This window comes from Silurus meridionalis, chromosome 17, assembly GCF_014805685.1.
Source record: "Silurus meridionalis isolate SWU-2019-XX chromosome 17, ASM1480568v1, whole genome shotgun sequence".
Taxonomy (NCBI): domain Eukaryota; kingdom Metazoa; phylum Chordata; class Actinopteri; order Siluriformes; family Siluridae; genus Silurus; species Silurus meridionalis.
Genome location: NC_060900.1, coordinates 4610021 through 4619714, shown reverse-complemented (window position 1 = coordinate 4619714; position 9694 = coordinate 4610021). Strand labels below are relative to the sequence as shown.

The 9694-nt window shown below is 38.1% G+C and overlaps 1 long non-coding RNA gene across 1 annotated transcript; it reads left to right on the top strand.

Annotated features, from left to right (window-relative positions):
• Positions 1-760: 760 nt before the first annotated feature.
• LOC124400288 lies at positions 761-9131 on the top strand. Its single transcript, XR_006928349.1, has 3 exons — positions 761-900; positions 8384-8592; positions 8777-9131. It is a non-coding gene; the product is annotated as an uncharacterized LOC124400288 (long non-coding RNA).
• Positions 9132-9694: the final 563 nt, after the last annotated feature.

The window sequence follows — 9694 nt, the reverse complement described above, 5'->3', positions numbered from 1 at the left end:
GTGAGTCGGCTTGGGGCATTCTCCCGGGACGCTTTTTCATCATAAGAGAACTTTCATCTAAGCGCTAGTCCACTTGTGACCAGCCGCATGCCAGTCGTTTCTTTCCAAACATGTCTGTTCTGCCTCGCAAGAGGGATTCTTTTCCTGATTTAGAGGTATGGTTGAATATTGCAAGTAAAGTCGCGTGAGAAAGGTGAAGAGGTTAGTCTATATGGAGCAAAAGCAACAGAGATGGGCTCATCTTCTGCCGTCCAAGATCTTGCAGGACTATTTGATCCCGCCTGATTCCTTACTGTCCTAGATGACAGCAAGGCCCAAGAGATCAGGCCTACTCGTGACCTTTTCTGAGTGCCACCACATGCTCACTTTGTCGGGCCAAACCAATCAGCAACTCCCTGCAAGCAATCTGCAATAATGGCAACGATTAATACCATATTATGCAGAGATTGTTGGCTGGCAGTCTTGCTTTTTTTATTTTTTTTCCCATGCACGTTTCTCTTTTTAAAGGCTGCTGGTGTACGGCAAGCAGCCGTGGGACTTTAGATGTTGTAGTCTGAGAGAAAACGTTTCTTTTTCATAATGGCTGAACAAACAAGGCTGCGTTTTGTCTAGCAAAGTTATCAGCAGCGCGAGCCATGTGACAGGCTGTTTTTACTGGAGAAGACAATGGGAAACAGCGGGATGAAGCAGAGGGAATGAGGGAAGGAGGGAAGGAGGGAAGTTACATGAGGCTATTGTTGACACACAGCAATCTGTTTTTTATTATGCCAACAAGATTTATCTTTAAACTGCATTCGGTGTGACTTATCGGGCAGTGATGGGCTGTGGGAACCACACTGCGGCCAATGGGAGAATCCAAATTGTGCAACATACAGAATCCCCTCCTCTGTGGGATCAAAGGTAGGATTTTATCTAGATTTTTTTGTTTGTTTGTTTTGCTTCTTTGCTTTTATGTCTTTAGCATGCGCATGCACAAAAAAACGAAATTTTTTTTTTGCACGCATTTTAACTTTTTGCATTACCATCTGCTTAAAACTCATCAATCTGCCATTTACTCTTGTGCCGTCTACTTTCTTATACTCTCTCACCCACAGACAGGCACCTAATATATTTTTACAACATGATTCAAACCTTGTAGTACTGAGAGACTGAAAACTACTCGACTTTACGTGACATCATGTGAAAAATACGTTATAAATAAGCACATAAGGGAGAATATGTGCATGAAAAGAAATAATTAGTAAAACATCAGAAATGATTCATGTAAAAGAGTGGGGGAAAAAAAGAAAGAACAGTGCAAAGAATCACGTGTAAAAAATAAATGAATAACCCAAAAAAAAAAACGAAAAAAAAAAACAAGTGAACAATAATTTTGGAATAATACGTACTGGAAAATAAGTGAATCTTCTCAAAAGATTATATGTAAAAAATTTTATTAAATATGGAAAAAAAAAAGAAGAAGAAGAATCACATTAAAATTAAGTGATCCTAGAAATTGATCAATAAAAATATTTAAAAATATAAATAAATAAAAAATAATGATATTAATATTTAAAAAGCTATAAATCCTGTGAGGGAAAGAATGTGTGAAATTAAATTAATCGAACAAAGAAATATCCAAATAAATGAATCAATCTTATAAAACAAATTGTGTGTAAAAACAAACATAAAATAAAAAAAAAAAGAATAAAAAAAATTGATAAATCATGTGGAAAGAAAATCACGCCTCTTAATCATGCATCATCAGAAAAAAACTAAAAACTAATAGATGAATAATTAATTAAAACAATTAAATTACTTCAATTATTAATATAAAAAAATTAAATGATTCTTTTTCAATGATTCTTTTCTGCACACTGTACATCAGCAGCTACCGTTAAATCTCTCACGACTGTTTTTACGATTGTTACAACAATGTTTTCAAAACCTTTCAAATTATCAATTTCCTTTATCAGTAAAATGAATGAATAGAATGAGTTAATTATGCTTCCTTTGGTGATCCATCTCCATTCCATTCCTTGAGTGTGATCACTTGCTACATCTTTCTCTAATTCGTTTGTTTATCCGTTGTTGTTTGTTTAGCCCTTTTCTGTTTCGAATGCTTTCAACTGAACTTGAACACATTTCAATCAAAAGCATTTGATAAAATGATGTATATTCATGTTTAATGAGATGCTGAAATGAACAATGACTTGCACAGCAATTAAACCGATGGCTGTCTCGGGTTATTATAAACCAAATATGACAGAATATGTACTTGGTATGATCACTGACTGCTACTTAATAAGGTGAAAAATCTAATAACCCATGTGGCCACTGTGTCAGTATTTGATCCGTTGGTTAGTGGGAGGTGAATAAGAAGAAGCTCGTTGGTTTGTGCTTTACAGTATGCGTGCAAACTCGGGTTGCATTATTCTCTAAAAAATGATTTACGAAATGCTGTTTACGCCACAGCAGAAGCTGCTGTTTGTTCTGAAATTGATTTGAAACATGTCTGCTTAGGCATCATTTCTTCTGATGTTTCCATGGTTTGCTTTTGTCATTCGCTTGGTTTACAGATGCTTCGCTTTGGTCAAGCACTTTGTGATCATACGCTCAATTTATCATCGCTGCACATCAATGGAGAGAAACAAGACACAAGCCGAAACATCTGAGCTCAAAGTTCAGGCTTTTAGAAATCTCTATTCTTTCATTAATCTTTTGAAATCCTTTTCATGTTGATCTCAGTATATGATGGGGCACGGGAATGGTTTCTTGTGATCCAACGATGAATAATTAAATGAAACCCAATTCGGTAGCTGAGTTTTGCTCCCTGACAAGAATATTCTGAAACAATCACTTGATCTAAGAAGCCTAAATGTCTCTTGGCAGCATCACTTTTTTTGTCTGCCATTTGCTTGCTGTGATTAAAGCAGGACTGTGATTTGTTATTCTCGCCCTCCTGACACCCTGTCCCTGAAACCAGAAACTGACAATCTTTCACTTTTTCATCACTTTTTTTGATGTTCAGGTTATACCACATTCCTGTCCAACTCTTCTCCTGGGCTATTTAAGGCTTTTTTTACGATGCATTTGATATATGACGGTATATGTAAGTGTTCATCAGAAGGTCAAAACAACACCTAATCACATTTAATTAAAACGCTTTATTGTCCAAATATAGTCAGGAAGATCACTGGGACAGATAAACAGCACTGACTTGACCAGATTGGTTTCCAAGTTCTTTTAATTCATATCCGAGTTTTCTGGGTTTATATCTTCATATCACATCTGGTGTGCTTCTGGTTTCTACTATTTTTAGAGCAGCTGATGTAAAGGCATATGAAATGTCTAAAGCTGCAGGATTTATCGTCATGTATGGCAGCGGGTGAAATGATGAGATTTACTGTTTCATTGTGCTTGTAAGCCTTTAATTTTTTCCATACATTAAGGATTAAACTTGTAAAGGGTATAGTGGTGCACTGGGCAGAGCTGTTGCCTGATGGATTATCAAATGATCCATGGTTTGATCCTGATCTCAGGTTTCGGTTTGTTTCTGGACATTCTCCACATGGTCCTCTGAACCACCCAGGCATCTGTCACCTAACACAAACGGAAGATGCAGGTGCAGATTAAATTATTACCTCGCAAAACAACCCAAAAGCTGGACTGTGAAGCAAGGAAACATCTTGAAACAACAACTGAACCAACGGAAGACAATTGTGCAGGTGCAGAGCCCATGTAGGAAAAGAAAAGAGCTTTATATGTGTCACATGTACTTTACAGCACAATTAAATTATTTCTGTGCATATCCCAGCAATGTTAGAGGCTGGGGTCAGACATGATACAGTGCCCCTGGAGCATTAATGGTTAGGGTCCTTGCTCAAGGGCCCCAAGAGTGGTAGCTTGGCAATACCAGGGCTTGAACCCCTGACCCTCTGTTCAGTAACCCAGAGCCTTGAGCTTCCAGCTCCCCATGACATGTGACATGTCATGTAAATGCTGTTGCGTGGCTGATGCAAATCCTCGGCCGGCGCATAATCATAATCCTGGCAGCATCTAATGCTCTATCCTGAACTCATCCTCAGTGTCTAAGGATAGACTTAGGATCTGAAATTCTGGCCAGAATAATGTGCCTACTAAAGATAAACAAACAAAGAAGCAATGAACGTATCGCTTATTTTATACGCATCACGCACAGTGTAGCTCGGCTTGACTAAACAGAAATGTTCGTAGGGAAATGACATTCATTTCGTTATGAAATTGGTCATTTATAAACGGCTACACCCATGTTCCCGCAGGGCAATCTTTTAGCAATTTTGAGAAATTACTGTACCGAACATTGGTAAACGAGGCAGGATATTTCACAGTAATCTATTTGTACTCTAACAAAGTCTGGACCTCACCAAAGCCAGAAACCACACTGCTAAAAAAACTTATATTTAGGACAAAAACATAACCCACCCAGGCCAAATCTAATTGCAGCATGACAGTATAGTCAACAGCATTAATCAGCACTCTGTCTCTTAATATCTCTCTCTCTCTCTCTCTCTCTCTCTCTCTCTCTCTCCACTCTTTCTCTCTTGTTCCAGATCCTTCTTTCACACCCACCTTGTAGCTTTTCCTACTTTGTTTTTGTTTCTATTGAGGGACAATTAGCGCTCATTGTGTAGTTACAGCAGCTTCCGTAACCGCAAACTGCAAGCGTCCCCCTCTCTCCCCCCCTTCCACCTACCAGACTTTGGAAAGCATGAAAGGTAGAGCAGATCGCAGATCCCATGATCATCCACCCATCCACCGCTCTTTCTCTATTACTTCTTAGCACGCAAATAACAACACCGATTTATTTAAATTACACCTTTTTTGAGGTGGAAAGTAACAAACCACATTGTACTTTTCGACTGCAGTTAAATTCTAGATCTGTCACATAAGTATTTTTTTTTACTTCAAATAGGAAGAGTGTAGGCTAATGACTAATGCTGTATGACTGATCATGTACCCCAAAGTGTATTGTATAATTCAAGGGCTACATGCTTAGTTAGCAATAAATGTAGCAACGTTTATCATGTATTGATCTGGTCCCTGCAATATTAACACTCTTAATGCTTCTAAATATTAAGAAAATGATCTAAATATGAATTAAGATTTAATTAATTCGGAATGTCAGGGGTTCAAGCCCTGGTATCAGCAAGCTGCCATTCTTGAGCAATGCCCTTAACCCTCAATGCTCCAGGGGTGCTGTATCATGGCTGACTCTGCACTCTGAACCCAGCTTCCAAACAAGCTGTGATATGCGAAGAAAATAATTTCACTGTGCTGTAATGTATATGTGACAAAAATGTTCTTCTATTATAGACATATCGGGATTTCACAGCTTTCACACCATCCCACCTGTGGAAACACCATCAGCTAGCTGAGAGAGCTAGGCTAGCTGTCCAGGTTGGTTTTATGTTAACAGGCTTATTATGTTTGCTTTATCGCTAAGGATATAATTGCTTCTGTAACTATTAGATTTCAACCATTTGAACGTAGCAGACTTGCACTTTTGTACGTCGCTCTGGATAAGGGCGTCTGCTAAATGCCACAAATGTAAATGTAAATGTAAATGTAGTAGGATAGTCCCAACAGCATTTGGCTAATCTAGCTAGCCAGCTAATTTCTTTTTCAAGTTTAGCTAATAATGGAGGTGGTGCTTTCATCATCAAAGATCTCTGTGTTCCTCATATACATATTTTACTCAGCTTGATTGTGGCATAATTTTTAAGTAACGTTAAACCTGACTACTTTCGACTTACTTTATTCTCTCACTGATTAAATGTCTTTCTGGAGTATAGTGCTACTAGCACAGCAGTTACTATTACTTTACCTGTAAAGCTACAGGGTTCAATCCTGAGCACAAGTTACATGTGTTTTGCACACAATTTCCTACGGGTTCTCCGGTTACCTACTGAAAAATGTTAGCGGATAGACACTTCAAAATCATTGTTCCTAAGTGGAACTGAGTGTGTTAATGTGTGTGGGTATGATCCATTCCAGTCCAGGATATTCCCGCCTCACTCCCAGGGTTCCCGGGATATGCTCCAGTTCAACCGCAGCCCCGACCAGGATAAAGCAGTTACCATATGCAGGAGAAAACAATACACAAAAATGTTTGTTCACCATGGTTGGAAAATAAATGATTGTGGGTAGAGGGGGTGGGGGGGTAGAGAAGATTTCTGTTCTGGAAAGCATACATTTTTGACCATGATAAATCCTTTTGTGAAAGACACAGATGGAACCAGAATGGTAGACTGGTACAACTCTCAGAGGACATGGAAATGAAGGTTGTGTTTCTCCAGACTTGCTTACTTGAAAGAACACAGATGCACATTCCTGCATAAATCCAAATCCACTGCAAAAAAAAAAAACCACCATCTTACTCTAGGTCTTAGTATGGCTGAGAGTCTCTTTCAGGTTATGCAATGCCTTTCAAATGGGTTTCTGGGTTGAGAGGCATTACCCTGGCAGAAAATGTCCCAGCTCTTTTTAAATGAATGTACATTCAGCATGTTGTTCCCAGGGGCCCCTGCAACCAAAACCTCCCCCCTCCTCAACAATAGATATAATCAAAGAGACTATTAGATGTTTGTGGTGCCGCAGGAAATAGCAGACAAGCACCCGTGGCATTTATGAAATGTCCCTGTGCTGCTGTTCGGCACAAGCTTGGGAACTGCCTTGTGCAAACATGTCAAAATTGTTGTACCATGATAGTTGATATTTGTGATTAAGTTTAAGATATCGGTTTTTCAGCAAAAAGGAACGGCAATATTGGTCATCTCTTATGAGGATGAGTTCCCTTTTAAGTCTGGTTCCTCACAAGAAGTTTTTCCTTGCCACTGATACCACCGGCTTGCTCATTAGGGATGAATTTATAAAGGATAAACTTATATTGACGATTTATAAAAATTAAAAGTTATATGCGTAATCTATTTAATTCTGTAAGGCTGCTTCGTGTCTATTGTCTATTGTTAAAAGCGTTACACGAATAAAATTGAATTGAATTGAATCAACTTGAATATCAGGTTGTTGGCAGAGAAAAGTCTTTTGGTAGAGTTACCAGATGGGATTTGATTAGAATTTTTTTTTTGCATGCTATTATTTCCAGTGGCAGACAGTAAAAAATGTATTTATGTAATTATGAATAATGTAATTCGTTGCTCTTGTTAAGTACTGTAGTTTTTTTGTGTATCTGTTCTTTACTACAGATTCATATTTCCATTTGGGGAGACTTTTTACTTTAATAACTTCAATACATATATACAATACAAGTAAAATATCTTTTTTTACTCAACTACATTTTGTGAAATCAGTCATTCTTTTTTATTTATGAGTGGATAAAAACTTTACTGGTCAATCACGCGGCAATCCACCAATGAGGGTCGAGCGCTTGCTCTGTTTTGATTGGCGCTTGGTATATCTACTCATCCCCAACATACAGTTCAGCAACATCTCAACACCAAACGAAATATTATGTTTCTCTACTTTAAAATAAGTTCATGGTTTGTGCACTTCGTCCACCGCTGATTATTTCTAAATAGTAATAGTAGAAGAAGAAGATTGTATTTACAATACTTCTGTTGCAAAAAAATACTGTAAAATGGAATACCCCAGTGCAAACCAGTTAAAACTGACAAAGTGCACTGTTGGTATAATTTGCCGACGGTTCTTTCTGGGATGCATTAAATCAAATGTCTACTGTATGTTGGATGTAAGAGCTGAGATGAGACTTAAAATCTTCTGACACTGATGTGCTACAGTGTGACGCACAAGCCCCATCCTCTTTCCCACCAAATGTAGCTGAGAACTCCTGCTCTAGGGCTTCTGAATGATCAAAATAAATGTCATTTAGTGTCAGAAACAAATACGGTGCAATGCTAAACTTATGGGATTGCTGCTACGGCTCAGTGCGTCGCATCTGAAAGCCGAGTGGGTGAGCCCGGGCGCAAAGCCCGAGCTCATACCTCATTAATCCTTTCAAGCCTGGCTGCAGGTTCACATGATGAGTAGCAGTGGTAATTTTGTACCACAAACCGGCCTGATTACGTCCCACCATTGATGCAGCCAAATGATTACCATATGGTTGTGTCATGGCATCACCTTTTCACAACGTCTCATCAACTCTCGAAGTGCAAGACCGTCTTGTATCTTGGCATCACTTTGGTCAAAGCAGATGATATTATAAGATGATACTTCCCTGCTTATATATGTCCATTCCTGTTTGGTCGGAAAAAAAAAAAATGGGGCCAAGCTGTGGAGGAGCTAATGGTTTCTCCAGCGGTGACCAGACTGCTGTGACTGATACAAATGCAAATGGAATTCCTGTTGAGGTTGAAATTGTACATGCTCCCCTTCCGTTTCTTTCCAGCCAGAAGCCTGGGAGTCCAGGCACCTCATTGTGATGGACGACAGTACGGAAATTCAAACCGTGCCAAATCCAGGGATAATCAGCGCACGGGATTAAATCCTCAACCAGCACCATCTACTGGCACAGTAAGAATCATTATGGTCACCAGGCAGAGGGATTTGAGCTCAGCATTTTGCTCCGTCTGATGTCATTATCAGTCAACATGCCGGGTAAGAGAAAGACTCGTAAACACCGCACAGCAGGCCAATCCCAAGACGTAAACATGGCATTCTATATGCTGAGTTGATTAATGGTGAAAAGCACACTTGACTGTTGTTAAAGGCTGCAGTGAGCACTTAATGTGTCAACTTGTGAAGATTAATGTTGTGTACCCTCCCATGTTGTGCTTGGCAGAATTTGCAGTGACGCCAGAGACGAGAAGTGGAACTGCACTTAAGCACTGGTGTATGTGCTTCAATCTTAGTTTAGACTAAAAACAATTTTGGGACTTTATTGGTAGCTTGTTTATTTATTTATTTTTGATTAAAGATAATCATTTTTACATCATGGTGCTTTGTTTAGAGGTGATTAGGCTGCCATTTATGTGTCACAAATATTGGTTCACCTCCTTTTTGAGTCTGGGTCATATTGTGGTTTTTCTGAACGTCGACTCTGGCACCTCTGGTTTGTTCACTAGGAATAAATATATACATATCAAAAAATTACATCAGGAATTTTCTATCTGAAATTTTTAAAAGGAACAAAAAGGCAGCTTGGCAGCTTACAGCTCTGCCTTCTGGGATTGGAGACTCCTTCCAAACAATATCAATAATAATAATAATAATGATAATAACAATAATAATAATAATAATTACAGAAAAAATACATTTATTTTCTTTTATCAACATATTTCTACACATGTACTCTATTCCTGGAATTTTGTTGAATTGGACTGAATTAAATTGAAAGATATGTACAGTAAAGATATTTACATGGTAAAAGACCTAGCTTTTATCTTTGGCACCTTGCAATATAATCATTAAATAAATACAATTTGTATAAGTTTTCTATTAGCAGGAGGTCATTTTTTTTCATCTAAACGACTTGAGTCTTTCAATTACAAGAATGAACATTTCATTTAAAGATTTGCTAAAAAAAAAAAAAAAAAAGAAACGGATTCATTCTCAAAAAGAGTCACTATTCCAAATGTGTGAATTTATTCTTTTTATACACTTGATGTATGATTTATTTTCATGAGTCAACACAATCGTTCACTTCAAGTTACTTCATTTGTGTTACCTGAAAAGATTTATTCTTAGGATTATGTCTATA